The sequence below is a fragment of the Balaenoptera ricei genome, chromosome 3 (genome assembly GCF_028023285.1).
Source record: "Balaenoptera ricei isolate mBalRic1 chromosome 3, mBalRic1.hap2, whole genome shotgun sequence".
Classification (NCBI taxonomy): Eukaryota; Metazoa; Chordata; class Mammalia; order Artiodactyla; family Balaenopteridae; genus Balaenoptera; species Balaenoptera ricei.
Genome location: NC_082641.1, coordinates 110,793,205 through 110,814,224, shown reverse-complemented (window position 1 = coordinate 110,814,224; position 21,020 = coordinate 110,793,205). Strand labels below are relative to the sequence as shown.

General features: G+C 46.8%; 1 protein-coding gene across 4 annotated transcripts in view; it reads right to left on the bottom strand.

The window, feature by feature from the left end:
* Positions 1-21,020, bottom strand: part of RAD50 (RAD50 double strand break repair protein) — a 243,767-nt gene that overhangs the window by 206,120 nt on the left and 16,627 nt on the right. The window contains exon 2 of one of the 4 annotated variants that reach the window (XM_059917038.1): positions 1,012-1,052. The exons of the other annotated variants lie outside the window; for them this stretch is intronic. The gene's annotated coding sequence lies outside the window, so the exon portion shown is untranslated. The remainder of the gene's footprint in view (positions 1-1,011; positions 1,053-21,020) is intronic. 4 annotated transcript variants of the gene reach the window in all.

The window sequence follows — 21,020 nt, the reverse complement described above, 5'->3', positions numbered from 1 at the left end:
CCTCCCTCCCTCCCTCCCTCTCTCCCTCCCTCCCTCTCTCTCTCTTTCTTTTTCTTTCTCTCTTTCTCTTTCTTTCTTTCCTCCCTTCCTCCCTCCCTTCCTTCCTTCTTTCTTTCTAACTTAGCAATATATGCAAACATCTTTCTTGTCAATAAATATACACGTAGATCATCCTGCTGCATGACATGCCTGTGTGTGGATATGCTAGAGTTTAAACAACCAATTCCTTTTTGCAGGGCTTTCTAATGTTTCCTTTTTTTTCTATTATAAACAATGCAGTTATAAATATCTTTGTTCATACATCTCTGCAAAAATGTGGTTATTTTCGTAGCATAAATTCCAGAAGGTGGAATTGCTTAGACAAAGGCTAGACACATTTTTAAAAGCTGCCCCTTTTCCAATCACATCAGCAGTACACATCATTGAATGTTCCCCCACATCCATTATTTACTGAGTATTTTCACTTTTTAAAATTTGGACTGTGATTTAACACAGAAACAGAGACCCCCCTATGCAGGAAGCATCCTAGTGTATTCCTCTAGATTTAGAACCAAACCAACCTTGCTTAAAAAAAAAAAAAAAAAAAAAAAGCCCAAACACTCTGCCAAGGCCTGCTCTGATTTCAGCAGGCAGGGCAGAACCTCCAGAGACAGCAAGGAAGGGGAGAGGCCTGGAGGGAGGAAAGCAGAGGAGGAGGGCCAGGCTGTGGGCCCACAACTGACTGGCATGGGGGAGGTCGCCAGGTTTTCCCAAGGGAAGCACTGTCTTCCTGGGTCTGAAGACCTGACAGCCACCTCTGATGATCCCCTCCTCGATACTGAGCTGTACCTCACTGTCCCCAGCACTCACACTCTAACCGAGAACTCACACTCTAATGCGAGTTCCCGGACCTTTACATTATTCGGCTGCCAGTTGCCAACACATTCAGCACTCTGGGTCTTTCTTGAATACCTTTCAAGGCCTCTTAGGTGGGGCAGTTCTAAACTAGACACAGTCTTATTGTTCTTTTACCTTGATGTTGTTTTCCTTCAATAGGCTGCTAACTCTGGCACCTGGAGGGAAAAAGGAAAGTAAGCGATTGGATTGCGGCAGAGCACTGAGGGGGAGCCTTGGGGCAAAGTAACCTGAATGCAAGCTGAGTGATGAGTGCTCACCAGTGGCAAGTTCTTCACAAGCCACTGAGGTGTGAGTTGGCTGCATGCTGGCCAAGGCAGAAACAGGCCCCTGACGTCCACACAGGGGCCTTCTCCCGCTTGGGGCAGTTCCTTCTCACTTGGCTTGTTAATGCTCCTATGCTGGCAGAAACCCAATGCTCTTTCCCCTTGTCTCAAGGCCTTGTATAAACAGTAAGTGGTTCTGTCATACATTTTTTTTTTTTGGCCACACCATGCAGCATGTGGGATCTTAATTCCCCGACCAGGGGTCAAACCTGTGCCCCCTACAGTGGAAGCACAGAGTCTTAACCACTGGACCACCAGGGAAGTCCCTGTCATACATTTTTATTCATATATCCATCCATCAAATATTTACTGAGTACCTACCATATGCCAGGCACTGTCCTTGGGCTCTGGGGATAAAGTAGTAGACAAAACAGACAAAAAACCTGCCCTTGTGGAACTTGATGTCTATGGGGGGAGACCAACAACCCACCAACCAACCAACCAACCAACCAGATAAATTAATTAATTAAATAGTAGTCAGAAGAGTTAACTGTTCTGGAGGAAAAATAAAGCAAAAGATGGTAGAAGGAAATGTTGGAGCAGAAGGTGGGAAGGAGTACTGAAACTGTAAATAACGTGGCCAGGGAAGCCCAGACATCTGAGAAGATGACTTATGAACAAAGACCTGAAAGACATGAGGACATGCACCTGAGAATTAGTGGGGAAGGAGTTTCCCAGGTGGAGTCAACAGCATGTGCAAAGGCCTGAAGGTGAGAGCCTGCCTGACACGGGAAAGATCAGCGAGGAGGGGAGTGTGACCAGAGTAGAATGAGTGAAGGGGAAGAGAGGGGATCCTAGAGGTAGTGGGAGGCTCCAGAGTGTGCAGGGCCTTAAAATTCATCACGGATTGAACTGGAGCTTTACTCAAAATGGGAGCCACTAGAAAGTTTTACACAGAGAAGTGACGTGACATGACTCCCACTTTAATAAGGTCACTCTGGATGTTGTGTTGAGAGTAAACTGGGGAGCATAGGCCAAACCAGTTGGGAGGGTACTGCAGAAATCCTGGCAAGAGACAATGGTGGCTTGGACTGGAGAGATTGCAGGGGTGCTGTTGAGATCTAGGCAGATTCTAGAAAGTGGAGCCAGCAGGATTTGCTCATGGACTTGGAAGTGAGATATGAAATAAAGGAGTCAAAGAGGACTCAGATTTTTGGCCTGAGCAAATGGGAGGATGGAATAGCCATTATTTGAATGCAGAAGCCTGATGATGGAGCATGTCTGGCGGGGAGATAAGGAACTCAGTTTTGGACATATTAAGTATGAGATGACTTTTAGACACTCAAGTGGAGAGGCCTGTAGGCGGGTGGATATATGAGTCTGGAGTTCAGGGGAGAGGTCCAGGCTGGAAATGAAGATTTGCGAGCGCTCAGCATGTAGCTCTTATAAAGCCATGATATTAGAGGAGATCACCAAGGGGGGGACTGTCAATAGAGAAGCTGCCCTCAGTCCATGAGGACTGAGCCCCATTCAATTGCTCAGCAAAGGAGACTAAGGAGGAGTAGCAAGTACAATAGGAAGGAAACCAGGAGAAAGGGTTTCAAGGAGATGGAGCAGTTCACTGTGATAGGTCAAGTCATATGAGGACAGAGAGTTAATAACTGGATTTACTGTCTTGGAGTCATAGGTGATCTTGGTCAAGGGCAGATTCAGTAGAATGGCTGGGATGAGAACCCAACTGGAACAGGTTCAAAAGAGAGGAGCTCAAGTCATGAGCTAGAGGACAGAGTGGGCTGGCAGCCGTAGGAGCTCCGGAAGCAAAGGGGAAAGGGATGATCAGATAAACTGCTTCTAGCTTCACTTCTCTCATTTATAAACTGTGAAGCACAAAGTTGGCACTTCCACAACACATGTAACCATCTGGCAGCTGTTGCTACCAAGCTGGACCAGGTTCTCGATGTTGCTGAGCTTCAACCAGTTCTGGCCCCAGGAGATAGTAATCAGCTTGTCTCTAGACTCCCAAGACGTTATTCCCATTTTCTCAAGGTCACCAGTAGCCTTAGGATCAATGCCCACAACTTCAGAGGGCTGCTAACAGGCCTCATATAAACCAAGATCTCACTTGGGTCTCTTCTCCTGATGGGAAGTCAGAGGGAACAAGACAGGCTGGGTTCCTGCTCTCATGGAGTCTGCTTTCTGGTGGAGAAGAGGAATAATCACCGAGCAGTAGATGAGCAGGCAGGTCACTGCAGACGTAGGTAAGTGCAATGAAGACAATAAAATGGGGTGAAAGAGGGAGAGAGAACGTGGGAGGGGCCTCCTTCAGCCAGGGTGTGTGGTCAGATGGCCTCTCTGGGAGATGACATTTCAGATGAGACTTGGAGAATGGTGCCCAGCTAATTCCCCTCAAGCTGTCCCCTACCCCACACTGCTCTTGAGCTTGCAAATCTCTCACGGTAGGATAGGGCCTGGGGCCGGCTAAGTATAGGCCCAAAAAGAGATATTCTCTTCTCTCTCTAATATATATTGTGGGGATTTTCTCCATGATTAGAAAATACATGAATTTTTCACTGAAAGATTTGGAAAATATTGAAAACAGAAGTTACTTACAATTCCACTACCCGGAGACAGCTACTGTTCACATTTGGTGTGCATCTTTCTAGACATTTTTCTATGCACATATAGACGAATGTTTAAAAGATGGGATCATGTTGTGCATTCTGTTTTGTGTACATTGTTTTAGTCATGAATTCTGACTAAATCTATTATAAGCACTCATCATATAATTTTCTTCTACATGATGATTTTTAATGGCTACATAGTATTTTACTGAAGGCATACTTTTACCATATTTTATTTAATTCCCAAACATTGGCCATTTAGATTGTTTCCAAGTGACTGCTACTGTGAGTAAATACTATAATGAATAATCCTATATGTATCTTTTTTCTTTAGTGGGGGAGGCTTGCAAATCTCTGATTGTTTCCTTGGGTTAAAAGAAAATGTCACTGCCCAGTGGGAGTGCCACAGGTCTCACGGCATCTAGAGGCAGCCTGAGGCTGAGGGCAGAGCTGACCCATGAACCCAAGGGGCACAGAGTTCACTCAGATGCCAGAGTCTGATTTAATCCTCTGACATACCCCAGTCCTGAGTTTTGCTCCCTGGAGGGCCTGAGGAGTAGGAAAACAATAGACCCTCCCACAAGCCAAGTGAAATTCAAAGGGATTCCCCACCTGAGCCAGGAAGAGGGTGTCACTCTCTGACCTGAGCACAGACAGCTACCCCTATCCTCTCTTGAAATCCCCTTGGGGAAGCTCCTCCCTCCATCCCTCCCTGGGGTAAACATCTGAGTGGTTAGGCAGTCAATCTTTCTTTGGGGCAGGGCTGCTGGGGAGTGATTGTGAAATAGAGGGTTCTACAGAAATAGCAGCTCCTCTCTTATCCCTGATCCAGCCTTGTTGCTGAATCCTTGAATTCCCCAGAGGGGCTGGCAGGAACCGTTTATGTCCCCCCCCCCACGTGAAGAATGTCCTCAGGGACAGTGAGTTCTGGAGTGAGTGGGAAAAGCACAAGCCCAGGAGGTCACTAGACCTGGGTTTGAATCCTAGCTCTGGCACATTCCAGCCTCACCTTGGGCAAGTGACTTTACCTGTGGAATGCAAGCTCCATGAGGGAGGGACTTGCATATCTTTTTTATCTGCAACATTTAGCACATAGTAGGTGCTCAATAAATACTATGCCAGGTCAATGCATGAGCCTTTCTGAGCCTCAGTTTGCTTATCTGTAAAATGGGAATGATAATACCTTCTCACAGGCTTGTTGTGAATTAAAAAATAAAACACGGGTAAAATACTTAACAGTGTCGGGTATTCAAGAAATACTAGAGGCCAAAGCCCTGGAGAGTTGTTTCCACCATGCCCTGACCCTGGCACTGACACGAAGGTCTGCAGTTTCCCCTTGTTAGAATTGTTTGCCTTTATTCTGCTCACTACTGCACCCCAAACATGCCTCTGGTGTGGTAAACATCACACTGTGTGTGTGCTTTTCCAACTACCCCATTAGACTTCAGGGCACTTTAAGGACAAGAATTCTGTCTGTATCCTCTGGTCTCTGAACAACACTACGAAGTAAGCAAGGTCCTTATTCCCATTCTACAGATGAGGAAACTGAGGTTGGAGAAAGGTTAGGTGCCTTGCCCTAAACAGACAGGGAGTGGCAGAGCAAGATCTAAACCTGCTTCTGATTTTTGGGCCCCTGCCCTCTTTTAGGTGACTCTCTTGCAAATAGGAGTGGAGGTGAGAAGGAAACAAGCCAGTTACCATGTCCCCGAGGGAAAAGTCAGGCAGAACTCAGCCTGACTGAGGAATGAGGTCCTCGGGGAGTTGGAAAGTTGTCAGGGCACCAGCAGTCACCTGAGCCCCCTCTCATCTTCTTGTGGATCATCATGCGTGCAACAGCTGCAACCCCCAGAGGCCTATGGTTTGGCTGGTCTGGGACAGGCTGATGCAAAGGTGGGGCCCCCAGGCACCATCTTTCAGTGTGGAACCCAGCCAGCAAGGGGACTTAGGTTTCCTCAGCCCAGAGCTGATGGTCATGGACCCAGCAGCAGCGGTGGGAGCTGTAGGGCACCTGTTCAGGGCTGGCCTATCTTCAGCTATGGGGCAGGAAGAGTTCCTTATCAGACCACAAGCATCTTGATTTACTCATCTCTGTGACCCCAGGATCCTACTGAATGAGTGAGACCCCCAGCCTCCAACAATGGGGAGTAAGGGAGAGGAAGGAGCTAGACCTAAACCAGGCATGCGGAGGGAGTAAACAAGGGACCAGGTAGGAGGGTTTTTAATGACCAAGAATGACCTCTGTCTTCCCTCTCCCTATTAAATTATACGTTTCTGGAGGGCAGGTCTGTGGCTGATTCATCTGCGTATCGACCACACCCAGTAGATTACTTCGAAGAGAGCTGGTATTCAGTAAGTGTAGCTTATTGGAGGTATAACTGGAAGCCAGTGTATAGGATGACAGATGGCATCTGCTCTTCGTGCCTGGGTCATCCCAGAAAGGGAAGTCCTGCTAGTCCGGTGTCCTGACAAGAATGGCCCCAGGGAAGGGCAGGGACTCTTCATTTGGCCATTCACCGCATGTGCCTCCCTCCCCAAATCCCACCCAGGTGACTAACTCTCCCTTCCTTAGCCAAAGAAATACCATTTGGGGAAAATCTCCTGGCTCTCTGTGTCTCCCTGGCGATAGAAATAGACTGGGTGTGTGGTGTAACATCCTTGTCCTTGGGAATCTGGAGGGCTGTGGGCCATGCGAAAGAAAAATTCAGAGCAATTATATCTTTATTGAAAGTAAAAGTGGTGCTTCTGTCTGGTCAGATGGGCGGGTTCTTTTTCCACCTGCCATCCCCACAGCATGTATATGTTGCATGGCTACAAATAATTCTGATGTTGCATATTTAAAATAATGCCTTTCTTCAATCTTTGTTTGTCCATGAGTATAAACTGTGTTGCCCTCTGCAGGTGTGTTGTATGCAGGGTTTTTCTCTACAAGGCCAAACTCAGTATGCATTTATCACCTGCACATCTGTATAGCCTTAAGCCTCAGGCTGAGGGTACCTAGACCCTACAGTGGGGCATCCTGGAAACCAGATATTACACATGTCTAAACATGTGGCCCTAAATTAAGTCTATAGGATTAGGTCTAAACTTCTCAGAGAGCAGCCAAAGGCCTCCAGGCCATGGCCCACTCCACCTGCCCACACCCCCCTCCCATCTTGCACTTCACTTACCTAAGAGTGTGGCTCAAGTGAGATGCAATTGCCTGGACCAGCCAGCTTTGCCTTAAACCAGTGGGTCCCAAAGTGTGGTTCCCAGACCAGCAGCATCAGCATCAGCATCACCTGACACTTGCTAGAAATGCAAATTCTCAGGTCCCACCCTAGAGCTACTGAACCAGAATCTCTGGGTGGGGCGCTGCTGCTTGTGTTTTCACAGGTCCTCCAGATAATTCTGACACGCACTAAAGCCTGAGAACCACCTGGTTATGCCATTCCCTAAGCCTGGGTTGCCCTTCTCAGGCCTTTCTTGCTTGTTGTCATTTCAACCACTTTTCAAAGTTCAGCTCAATATTATCCCTCTTAGGAAGCCCTCCTGTCCCCTGAGCACCTGTGAAGGCCTCTTTCTGAATCCCACAGCCCTTTTGCCATCCCCATCCCCATTAACGTAAAAGGGATTCATTTCTGCTTCTTTTTTTACTGTGTATTTTCTGCTTCGTTTTACAGCAAGCTGTGAGCATTTGCTAAGTGCCTCCCAGACTGATTTCACCCTAACACACACATAAACATTACTCTGAGAAACACCTTCAGGAGTAAAGGCCACGTCTTACTTCACTCACTCTGTCAACAAACATCTATTGAGCGCCTGCTATATGTGGCAGGGCTCTGGAGTTTCAGAGATAAAAGGTGTGGTCCTATCCTTCAGGAGAACAGGTTCATATAATATGTATTTTTTTGGTGTCCAGCTTCTTTTACTCAACATGTCTGAGATTCATCTGTGTTGCTATATGTCAACATAGTTTGTTCTTTTTTTTTTTTATAAATTTATATATTTATTTATTTATTTTTGGCTGTGTTGGGTCCTCGTTTCTGTGTGAGGGCTTTCTCTAGTTGCGGCAAGGGGGGGCCACTCTTCATCGCGGTGCGCGGGCCTCTCACTATCGCGGCCTCTCTCGTTGCGGAGCACAGGCTCCAGACGCGCAGGCTCAGTAGTTGTGGCTCACAGGCCTAGTTGCTCCGCGGCATGTGGGATCTTCCCAGACCAGGGCTCGAACCCGTGTCCCCTGCACTAGCAGGCAGATTCTCAACCACTGCACCACCAGGGAAGCCCCTAGTTTGTTCTTTTTTAAATTGCTGTGGTGTATTCCATTGTATGGATATGACACAATTTATTTATCCATTCTGTTGTTGGGCATTTGGGCTGTTTCCAGTTGGGTCTACAATGAATAAGAACACTACAAGCATTGGTGGATATAGGCACTCAGTCCTCTTGAGTATATACTTAGGAGTGGAATTGGTAGTTTATGGAATGGGTATAATCTCAGCTTTAGTAGATACTGCTAAACAGTTTTCCAAATTTCCAAACACTCAGATTTACACTCCTACCAGCAATATATGAGGATTTGCCAAACATTTAGTTTCTCAATCTTTTAGGTCTTGGTCCTTTGGGGTGGATATATAGTGTTATAAGTTTTAATTTGCTTACTGGCTATTTAGATATCCACTTTAAAGATGTTCTTGTTCAAGACTTTTGCTGATTTTGCCTGTCTTTTTCTTATTGACCTATAGGAGTTCCTCATATGCTCTGGATACAAGTCCTCTCTCGGGTATGTCACTGAAAGTATCAGTCTGTGGCTTACCTTTTCATCCTTTTAATGATATCTTTTGATGAACAAAAGACCATGAAAGTTCAATTTCTCTATCTTTTCATCTATGACTAGTGCTTTTTGTATCTTGTTTAAGAAATCTTTATTTTAATGCCAAGAAATCCAGTGAACATAGAATAATTTTTAAAAAACTAATATTTAAAAATACAGGGACTTCCCTGGTGGTCCAGTGGTTAAGACTTCGCCTTCCAATGCAGGGGGTGCAGGTTTGATCCCTGTTTGGGGAGCTAAGATCCCACATGCCTCGTGGCCAAAAAACCAAAACATAAAAACAGAAGCAATATTGTAACAAAGTCAATAAAGCCTTTAAAATCAAAAAAATCTTTAAAAAATGCAATAAAAATAAAAAGCAGCAAGTAGGAGAAAGACTGCATCTGACCATGAGGGTGTGCCCACTTGAGTGTGACGTGCAAAGCCCGGGCTTTGTTCTATGACGTGATGTGGGTGAGAGGTGAGCCTCCGATCGGTTCAACAAGCAGGTGTTGGTGCACAGTTTGGATAGGGTGCTGTGCCAGGTCTGAGGATGGCTGTGCGGGGACAGGGGGACCCTGGCTGACTGGCTCAAGAGAAGGACCACCCCATTTCATGTGTGTTAACCTGGGTCTAGCGCCCCAAACCCTGGGGGCTCGCCCTAGTCCAGGTCCTGCTTCCCCTCCTCTGTGCCAGAGCCTGCAAAGACAGCAGTGTTGACACTTGTCCAGCTGGCTCAAGATGGGGAAATTCTCCCCTCCTTGAGTCACCACAAACAGAAGGAGCTTCACAGAACAAGCACGGGACTACAAATGATCGCTATGCTTGTTTCACTATGCTGTATCACTTCCAAAATCCCCTGTGAGGCTTTCAGATGAAGTCTAGGTCCAAAAACTTTCCCCATGTTTCCCCTAGTTTGAACAGAACAATACCCAGGGAATCACAAGCTGCCTCATAAAATTGACTTCCCCAAAGGAAATAAAAGGAATCTCAGACTCAAGGTTATGATAAGTATGCAGTCTAGAGTGACCAAGCCCCCGCCTCTTCTGCTGGGGGGTGGTGGCCGGCTGGTGGCCCCTGCCACCTTGCCAAGGGGACCCCGGCCCACCAGACAGACACAAGCTGCCTTCTGCCTCCTCCAGGAGAAAGGCAGCCCCAGCGTCCCCGGGGCGGTTTTCTCCTTATCCAGCTTCATGGAGATATGCCGCACATGGTCTTGGGAGCTCAGAGCTGTAGTGCACAGGGTCCCCAGCGTCGTTACCCATAGAAGCATACCTTCTCTCTGGGGCAGGGGAGTGACCACAGCCAGGTGACAGACATTCGTTTCTGATATGTTCATACAACTGGTCTTGGGCAGAACCACAAAGTGGTCTCTAGCAGCACCCAGGTTCCTTGTTTGTCCTGCTTCCCTACCCCTAACCACTACCTTTTCCCATTTACCATCCCCTCGGAATTCAGAACTCAGAACTCAGAACTCCAGGGGAGGGTCAAAGGGGCCCTTGAAATCCACAAATCGTATACAAAATTCTGGATATTTGTGCGTTTTCCTGAGGAAAGAGTCCATCTGTTTCCTTAGATTCTGAAAGGGGTGTGTGACCTCAAAAATGCTAAGAACCACTGGACCAAACCCTCTATTTAAAGATAAAGTTAATTTACACTAATGACTTATGCATCTTCAGCTAACTGCACTTCCAAAATAACACCTGGGGAAGGAGAATGCTTAACTGAAAACATCTCTCTAATGGCAAAATTGAAGTACAGTTGAAACCTGAGGTGGGGAGGATGGCACCAAAGCAGGAGGCCTTCTCGCTATCCTTTCAGCCACTCCCACTGGTGCAGAAGGTCAGTTTGTCTGTCTATATGCTTTTCGAAGTCTACTGGAGTAGAGACGGGAGTTGGTGACTAGGATGTGTCAGAAGAGACCAGGCATTTCTCAGACGAAGCCCAGCCCCTCAGGTTCAAGAAACCTTCAAGGCCACTGAGGCTGCTAAGACCTTAGAAAGAAGGGGAGATTCTCACTGTGACATAGGGGCCCAGGAACCCTGTTTCTACAATCATACCAGTCCTCAAATGGGAAGAGTGTGTCTGAAGCACATGCTCCCTCCCCAGAGTGCCAAGCCCCAGGAAAAGCTATGTCTGCTGCATCCTGGGTCCCCACTCTCAGCAGCCACCCTGAGGAGGAACAATCTGCGGCCTCCTCCTCCCTCCCCCTGCACCGGGCTCTTCCTCCTCCATTTCATCAGTGAGCTTCATGACCAAGCCAGGGCAGTCAGGAGGAAGTGATTCTGCAAGCCTCCCAGGGACTCCCAGGGCTGGCTCAGGCATCACACTGTTAAATAAGTGGGATTTTCTTCAGTGTTTTCAGAAACTGTTGTTTAAAAAAAAGATAACCATCCAAACTGTTTATGTAATTCTTGCGAAGTCTCAGCAGATATGGTTCCCTATTTACAATTGTGGCCAGGACTTAAAAAATAAAAGTAGAGGGGTTGTCAAAATTGGAGAGGCCGTCACATTAAAGTTCGGTACTTTTATAACATCAGAACTGTCTCCCTGAAATGGAGACCAGAATCTGCCCAGAACTCAGGTTTTTAGGGGGTTTTAGCATGGCTATGCTGGAATTCATTTAAAAGCCTGGGAATATTCTATTCTCATAGACATTCCATGCCCACCAGAGTCAGCATGGTCCCCTTCTCCCCCTCCACACACCTGCAGGGTCTGCTCTGTCTCTGGGTTGACCTCCTTGGAGGTGGATGTCAGACCACTTGGTGCAACTCTCAGGAGTTCAGCTCTCTGGATCTGTACCAACCAAATCCATATGGTCCCTAAACCACAAACTCTGATTATGGGGGAATGCAAAGTTCCTGGGGGACAATCACAATGTGAAGGTAATGATCTGGGTTTCTTTCTAGAATCACCCTGGGATCTCCATTACTCAGTGTTGGCAATCCAACTAGAATCCAGCTTTTGTAGGAAAACATCCTCTTTTTTTTTTAATTAGAAAGGCTATTCTTTGGGTTAAAGCAGTGGTTTGGATCACAGACTTTTCTGGTAAAAAAGAATCTGATGAGAGCTATGCCTCCACCAAATGCACAATTTAATACTAACGGAGGGGAGAGGGTGGGTTCACAGCCCACGAAGATGAGCCTGGGGACACAGAGATAAGAACCTCGGCCTTGGACGGGCTTCTTGATAACACAAAGCCTCTAATATTCCTAACCACTGCCAAACAAGCATCAGCAGTTAAGGCCTCAGCCGAGAACCTCCCTGCTTCCACTTGCACTGAACACCGTGGGAGAGAAGGCAGAGGCACAGGGCCCTCATGCCTTGAGGAGAAAACCCTAGTGTTTCTCCTCAGGGCCCAACAGCTTGGAGAGGTTGAGGAGAGAAGGGAGGGTGTGGCCACCCCAGCCCTAACCTCCTTCAGCCGAGGGACAGTGGCCAAGGGACATCTAAAGGAGGGTGAAGAGTCTGGGTCAGCATTTCTTCCTCTCTGTTCTCTCCACCCACCCTTATCCCCACCAAGCCCTGATGTCAGCCCTGCTATGCCCACCCTGGAAACCCTCAGTCACTCCCCACAGGTCCCCTCCCAGGGAAGTTCTTTAACTGGTGGGCGTGGGAAAGAGGAAGAGGAAAAATATTTCTATCCCTCCCAATTCTCTCCACTCCATAAACACCCAGTTAGAAAATGACTGGATCTGACCTGGAGATCTCATGCCAGGTATTTTAATGGCTCTTCTTACACCCTTAAGGAGAATGACTGGTGAAGAAATGCAAAATCCCAACACATAAAAATGTGTTTGAAAAAGGGAAGCCCCCCAAAAGTTCCCATCTGTTGAGGCAATAAAATGATGACTTAAAAAAAAAATCTTTGGGGTCTTTCCAAATCATGGAGGAAAATATAAACAGAGAAAGACATGCTCTAGTCTTAAAACTCTGACTTGGTACCAAACTAGGTGATCCCTAACAACAGTAAACAACCTCTCCCCAGCACCCTTCAGCTCACTTGGCCTCACCCAACATGAGGTCCTGGACAACTGAACAAACATTTATTGACCACGGAATGTGTGCTTCCTACCATTCCAGGAGTTGGAGCTCTGCAACCTCTAAGCGTTTTGAGAGGAGCAGGAAAACAGTCCAGTCAACATTTACTGTGTACCTACATTGTGCTAGGTTTTAAAGTTTGAAGGGACAAGAATCTGAGAAAAGAGCAGCTAAGAATAATCCAACCTGGGAAGTACTAATCTACAAATAGCACCACAGGTGCAAGAAACAATTAATTCTGCATGGTGGGATCAGGGAAGGTGATCTAGAGAGGTGACGTTTAAGTTGGGCTTTAAAAACGTATTAGGATTTTGATGGGTACAGCTGGGAAGGAATGGCATTCCAAGCAGAAAGAACTGAGTGAGCAAAGGTTACGGTTGGGAGGGGTGGTATGGATAGTTGGTCATGTCGGGTACGGCATGTAGTCAGGCCAGTGGCGCCAGAGCATGGGGTCTGGGAGCAGGGAAAGAGGAAATAAAAGGCAGGCTGCGGTTTATGATAGCCATGGATAAGTGCCATTCAGAGGACCAGCCTGCAGCTTCAGCAGCTGCTAAACCTACCATTCAAGTCAAGGCCCCACTGCCTCCTAGGAAGCTCCCAACCAGTGGCAGATTATGGCAGGGGTGGCAGGGCTTGTCCATTTCTGCTCAAAGTGGGACTCCTCTAATGGGCAATCTTTATGCTGGAGCTTCCCATTGAGCTGACTGAGATGTTCTCAAAGCTGTGTCACAGTCAGAGGATCTTCCTATCCAATCCTCCTTCCTTCCCCCCTCTCCTTTCCCAGGAGGTAGACCTCCACTGCTGGATTGCCCTCTGAAGGCTGCCTTCTCCCTATCTACTCCTGCTCCCTTCCTTTTATCTTTCATAGGCATTACCCCCCAGCCCACAAGTAAATCTCCTGCATTTCAAATTCCATCTTGGTGTCCTCTTCCCAGAGGACCCAAACTGACTGAGAAGGATCCTGGATGAATGCTCAGTATCTGGACTCTGTCTTGTTGGCAAGGAGGAGCCAACAAGAGATCTTTTAAACAGGGGAAGCCATGATCAGATCTGAATTTTATAAACATTATCTAGCAACAGAGTAAGGAATGAACCAGTGGGGAGGGAACCTGGTGGCAAAAGGACCATTTAAAAGGACAGTGCATTTATTGGTACAAGATTTTGACAAGAAGAAACTGGCAGCATCTATAATTTTCTATGTATATACTCTTTAACTCAACAATCCCAATTTTAGAAATCTTACAGAAACGGCAGCACAAATGCATGAAAGTATAAGGATGAGGATGTTTATAGTAGCCTCATATATATTAGGATGACATCAGAAAACCTCATGTTCATCTGTAGGAAGGAAGATTAAAACATGGTACATCCACACAATGGAATAATACCATGCAGCCTTTAAAAAGAATGTAGCAGGTCTCTTTGTACTGTCTTAGAAAGATGTACACATTATATTGCTGTTTGTAAAAAGCTAGTTGCTGAACAAATACACTGCAAGATCCAGTTTTCACAAACAAAATTGTGCATATACATATCTTCTACATGTGCTTGTATAAATAAGTCTAGAAGGAGATACATCAACTGTTGATAAAGGTTATTTCTCGGAGTGGAGGGCTTTTACTTTTTACTTTTTATGTTTTTACAAAGTACTAGTAATAGAGAGATTCAGGCTTTTATTTTTATTTAGTTTGGTGTTTTTCTGTACTTACCAGTTTTTAAGGTGATAAACATAGTTCATTCCTCTTAAAAGAAAACAAGATTTTAATTTAAAAAGCTCTATGTCCACCTGGAAAAAAATATATAAAAATTCTTCATATTTCCTTTTCAGAGAAAAAAATAACAAAAAGCTCCTAGGATATTTGGGATGTCTGTCAATGCCCTGGTCTAGGTAAACAGGAATTAGAGATGATCTGGAATAGAGCTGAACACAGGGTGGCAAAGACAGAAGTTCCAGAAGAAGCCCAGAGTGCTATCCTGGGTAGTGGGTAGATGACCCACAGAGGAGGGGTGAGTGGGGGAAGGAGACGGAGACGGGATGTGTGCTGAGTGTGCTGGCCTGAGTGTGGAGGCTCAGGCCAGGCCAGGTGGTGTAAACGAGAAGTGATGCTGGCTCCTGTCCCACAGCTAGGAGAGTAGCTGGGGCTAGAAACTTATGACCTAAGAAAGAGTCAAAACTCACCAACAGCACTCACCAATGGATGACAATGCTAAATATAAACAGGGAAACTGTTAACAACAACAACAAAAAAACCTAGAAAAAACACTGGTGAATGTTATCTGATCTGAATGGAGAAGGACTTTAAATACAAAAGCAAATAGCATTTTAAACGTCTGTCAATATTACAACATTAAAAAACACCAATTCTTTAAAAACAGAACTCACAAACAGAATCAAAAGGCAAGCAAAAACTGGAAAAATATTCACAACATTTACAGAGAGGAAATATCCTTCAAAAAAAAAAAAAAAAAAAAAAAAAAAAAACACAGACCAGTAATGAAAAAAATGGTTCAGAGGAAAACAGAGCATTTTGCATTAATTACAATTTGGTTCAATTACATAAAATGGAAAACAACAGTGGCTTAAACAAGATGGAATTTTATTTCTCTCTCACATTAAAAAAAAAGAAAAAAAAGTTCACAGTCAGTTCAGGGTTGACATAGTAACTCCAGGAGTCATTAGCGACTTAGGTTTCTTCCAGCTCATTCTGCCGCATCCATAGGGCACAGCTCTCATGGTCCATGTTGGTTGCTAGAGCTATAGTCATCGTGCCCTCATTTAAGGAAGTAGGATGGAGAAAGGGAGGGTGGATAGAAGGGCACACCCCTCTCCTTTTAAGGAGACTTATTAGAAGTCCCACATGACGATTACATCTCATTGGCCAGAGCTCAGTCACATGGCCATACCTAGCTGCAAGGGAGCCTGGGAAACATAGCCTTTCAGTTGGGTGGCAAACGGCTCAGCTAAAAATTGGGTTTTTTTACTAAGAAAGAGGGGGGAATGGATATTGGAAACAACTAGCAATTTCTAACATACATGTGAACAGAATTCTCAAAAGAAATACAAATGTAAAACTTTTTTAAAGGGTCAACTTTACTAATAAATAAATGTAAAGCAGCCTTCTTATAGGCTTCTCCTGCTAAGATCTTGAAGGGCTGGCCAGACAAGCCATCAGGAGGACACTCAGAAGCTGACAGTCTTAATAACAACCTCCATACAGCCGCCCACAGATAGAGTCCCAGGGTAAGGCCCTTCCACCTGCTGAGTGGCTCCTGGCCTTTCTCCCCAGAGTCTCCCTCCAACCCCAAGTGATGTCAGATTCTATAAACACTGGAAGGTGGAGAAAATTCTGCACCCAGGGATTCTCTAACTCAACTATGGCTACAATTAAATTTTAGGTGTTTTTGAAAGTTCCTTAAAAAGTAATATCCTCATGCAAACTGAATCAGCAGTTTCAGAACTAAAAAGAACCTCTGCTCCTGTGCTTACAGTGTCACAAACCAAGCATGAAAACCGGCCACTAAACATCCATTAATAGGTTTTATCTCAGTGCCCCCTTTCCTCCAAAAACCAAGTAGTCAAATTTGTTCATATGGATGTTCAAATACTTGCATGCTCCCATCTGTGTGCCTGCTTCAGGTGAATCTTATATTCTGATTCGGGGAAATGTCTGCCTGGAGTGAGTTGGTCCTCCCATGGGATGACTCCCGGTGGGTAGGGAGGCCCAGAGAGTGGTCTGAGCTCATGAACCCCAGCATCCTTCCCTTAAGCCTTTGCCTGTTGCCAACTTGGCTCCTTAGGAATCTGTCTTAACTCTACAAGCTATTCTTGAGTGTCTGGTATAGGCTCCAGAGCACAGACTTCTTGGCTATCTGTTCTGCTCCAGAACCCTTCTCACATGCGCTGACTCTTCCCCTCCAGGCCTTTGCACAAGCCACTCTCTCCGCCTGGAACATACACTCTGTATTCTTCACCTGGCTAACTTCACCTCATCCTCCAAGACCCCTCAGGTGTCATTGCCTCCAGGGAGCCTTACTGAACTTGTCTCCTCCCCTCAACACCCAAAGGGATTGGGAAGCCCTCTGTATGCTCCCACTAACCTTCTTTGATTGTCTCACCACAGCACATACCACAGTCTTGGTTTCCTGGCCTAACTCTCCCAACAGACTGAAAACCTCTTGAAGGACCTTGACATATTCATGTTGGTTTTACCACAATTCAGCAGAGTGCCTGGCACACAAAGGACACTCAATAAAGTTTTACGGAATGAATGTTTAGGGAATAATTCAGAAAATAGAAAAGAAGTGTCACAAATCCCAAAGCATCAAGTTAACCAAACTTGATGAACATATGTTCATCAAGAACATATGTTCTAGAACATTCTTCCTCTCCTCTTGTCACCCTGGCTCTCCTGCTCCAATAGCAGTCAGGACTGGTAACCTTATGACTGCTCACCTGCTCTTTCCTCAGTCTTCTTCTTTTTCAGGAATCCTCTTAAATGCCACTTCCTCAGGGGCTATCTCTGACCACGTAATCCAAAGTAGTCATTCAGTCACTTGACTACACATCAGTTATTTTAATTTGCTACACATCAGTTATTTTAATTTGCTACACAGCACTCACTGTGTTGCCATTTTATTTATGTGTTTGTTTAATTATTTTCTATCTCCAGCACTAGACCGTAAGCTCCATGTGAGCAGGAACCTTGTCCACAGTTATATGCCCAGCATCTGACGAAGTGTGTGCTATACAGTGGAGTATTCATTAAATGTTTGTTAAATGAATGCATGCTACTGTTAACTGCATTCTGATTTAATTTGATGTTTGCCTTCTCTCTTTGCTCTTGGATTAGGTGCTCCAGAGAAACTGAGAAGGGTCTCCCTCATGGCATTGGAGGGTGAGAGGGGGACCTCAGTTCCCTTCCCAGGCCAAGGTGGGGTATGTTGCCTACCTACAGCTTCCTTGTGATCAGATGCTGAGGAATCTTGGCCCACGTATCTGCAGCCTCCAGATGCTGGAAATGCTCCTCCAGCTTTCTGTGAGAGCAGCTCCAGATGCCTATTGCCCAGACTGACAGAGGAATGTGCTCAGGGCTACTAGCTGGCTTGGCACCCATCAGGAAGCAAGTGCAGTGGCCAGCACACTGAGAACAGAAATCTTCCTTTTCCATATCGCCACCTTGAGAGTACACGTAGCTGCCTGGCTGGGTGCAGAAGCTGGCCCTGCCTCACGTGGCGTGGCAGCGTGGTTCTCTGGCTCTGCTTTAGAACAGCCTTGAGAAGCTGCGGCCTCTGCTCCTGCAGAAATTGCTCTGCCAGCTCAGTGGAGGGCCAGGACTGGAGTCTCTCACCTGTCCCTGGCCCTTCCTTGAAGTCCTTTGGTTTACTGGAAATCATAAACTGTGAGAGACAGCCTTTATCACACTCTGAACAGTGCACTCTTAATGTTTAACGCCAGAGGCTGAAACGACCAGGGACACCGGCCTCCTGGTTACTCCCAGTGACTGATATTTGCACCTGGTAATTGAGGTCAGATTTGCTTCTCTGAAGTCACGTGGTTTGCTTCAAGGCAGGAAGACGTTGGGGCCACTTGTTGCAAAGGAACCAGGAGGTGATCACAGAAACGCTGCAAACCAGCTTTGGCAGCAAAGGCCATGCTTCCCAAGGAGCCAGCCCTGGGAGCATGGAGCTGAGCTGGTAAATGACCCACGTGGGGTCTAAACCCCAACATTTGACTCAGAGCAAGCTTAGGATACTTTTCTTCCCTCTAAGATAGCTGCTAAATGGAGTCAACTTTGAATCCTTGCTGGAATAGAGCGGGACATTAACTAATTAACAAACTAATTAAAACATACTGAATAGGCCACCCAGAAGAGTCTGGTCACTTAAGGGTCTCCAAATCACAGTACAGGCCCCACCCTGTCCAGACACCCTAATCTTGCCCCAGAATTTGCTTGACCTCAGGTATTTATCTCCTGGTTGTCATGGAAGCAGCTCAGATAAACAGCAACATAGCCAACCTGGCTTCTCTGCCAGACTCGGGTCCTTCTGAGCGTGGTGATGCTCCCTGGTGGCCACTGGCGGTCCTGCCCGCTGGGCTGGACGCAGCCCTACAACATCTCATGCCTGACGCCTCTTTCAGGGGGCCTCTTGAGGCTGGACGCAGCCCTACAACATCTCATGCCTGACGCCTCTTTCAGGGGGCCTCTTGAGGCTGGACGCAGCCCTACAACATCTCATGCCTGACGCCTCTTTCAGGGGGCCTCTTGAGGCACACAATAGGTGCTCAATAACTGCCTGTTGAATGAAGACTCCCCCAGCGCGTATGCTGGCTCTCAGGCTTCAAGGCTCCTTAGATAATCCTTCAGTGGCTGCAGCAGATCCACCCCTACATGGGTCACCCAGGGACTGCAGGCCATGCTGAACATGGCCACTCATCTCCTCAAGTGACCCAGTTGGCCCACAGGCCACTTCCTCTGCTCCCAGAACCAGGTGGATACAGACCTGTGAGGTAGGAGTCAGCTGTGGCCAGGCAACTCGGCTGGAGGGCAGACAGGGACGATGTCTGGCCACACTTGCACTGGATGCCACGCACCACAGTGAGAGTGGCAGAAGACCCCCCCACCTGCGTGCCAGTGGAACGTCACCCTCACTGTCTGCGTGTCCACCTGAGGACGGAGCACACTCTCAACAGAACGACCCTCGAGGACGGACAGCTGGCCTCAAGAGGACACTACAAGGGAACTAAGAGAGAAGCCACTGTCCCCACAGACCCTGAAATGGCTACCAAAGGAAGAGCCACAGTGTTCTCAGGAAAGTTTCTAAAGTGGGACAGATTCTCCCCTCTGTGACACACAGAAAGGGGGTTGGGGGATAGACCAGATTACCTGATCTCTCAAGGCCACCAAAGTCAACCACTGCCCTGTTTAGGGAGGCAGTACAGGGCTGAGTGTGGACTGTGGAACTGGACCTGTGAAGCCCAGGTCTGCTGCATGAAAGCAGTGTAGCTTAGGCATCATCTAACCTCTGTTTCTTCATTTGGTCATTATGTGAATTAAAGAAGATAATATACATAAAACTTTCAGTATAAAACCCTCAATACATTTTCACTATATAACTATTTTTTCTCTCAAGAACACTGAACTAAACAGAAAAGAAACAGGGAAATAAATGGCATGGCATTACACATCAGCAGAAACTTGATTACCCACCCCAGATAACAGAAATGACTGCAAATAATAGTACAGCAAAGACAGGGTTGAGCTTTCTGGCTCAGTCATTCTAGGCTCCTGAGTCATGGCAGATGCACGGCCTACATGAAGCTGAGCCACAGGTGAAAGCTGTTTCCACCCACAGACTAGTGGAGCCCACTGATATGCTTAATAAGAATGACAAGGATGATAAAAAAATAGCGACCATGGGCCACGCACATGCTAAACAGTTCACACAGGTTATTTTATTTAATTCAAACTGCAAATCTGTGAGGTAGGTTGTTCTTGTTCCCATTTTACAGATGTAGAAACTGAGAGGTGAAGAAGCTGAATAATTTCCCAAGTACACCCCCCACTCACCTGTGTATGCACACAAAGAAGCAAAACTGGGATTCAAACCCAGGCCTAACTGACTGTGGACTTCTCCAGTGTGCTATACCATCTCAAGCAAAATTCTAAGAGTTGTCCATACCCTGGGGAAACCCACTTGGGTAGTCCTTAAGTCTACTTTTCTAGGAGCAAGGGCCACAACTGTGTATCTAAGACCAATGGGAGCGGTCCTCAGGTGACAGTGTGACTAGGGCAGATGGAAAGGGCATCTGCCACTCCTGACCCACAGGGCAAAAGTCAGGCTTGTTTTTCCAAAGGGTCTTAGGGAGACTCCTCCCACACCCAGTTTGCTGCAGGAGTAAGGGCCCAGCTTTGCTCAGGGACAGAGAGTTCTAGAGTACCCACCTGCCAACTGCATGTTTGTACCTGTCCCCTCCCCACTCCAGGTTCAGTCTCTGTTGCCCTGGGGAGGGGGCAGGGGGTGGTGCAGGGTCTGGCCAACACCAGGCAAGGGTGGGGAATGGGGAAGAGGAGCGCTGGAAGCACACCACCCCCAGCCCCACTCCGCCTCTCAGAAAACAAAGAAGGAGGCTCCCTGCCTCTGCTACCATGGATGCCCCTCCCTGAGGGGCTCTTAATGCCCAAGACTGATGGTCCTATGCACTGAGGAAGCCCTGTCCCCCAATCCCCTACAACAGCCGGAACCAGCTGCCAAAGGATTAGACTCAGAACTGTTTCTGTATATTAACATTTTCTCCTGGAGACCAAAGTGAATCCTGGGGAGGGAGCACTGGCCTGGGACTCCATGAGCCATGGTTCCTATTTCCAGATTTGCCTCTAACTCTCCACATGACCTTAGGCAAGTCACCTG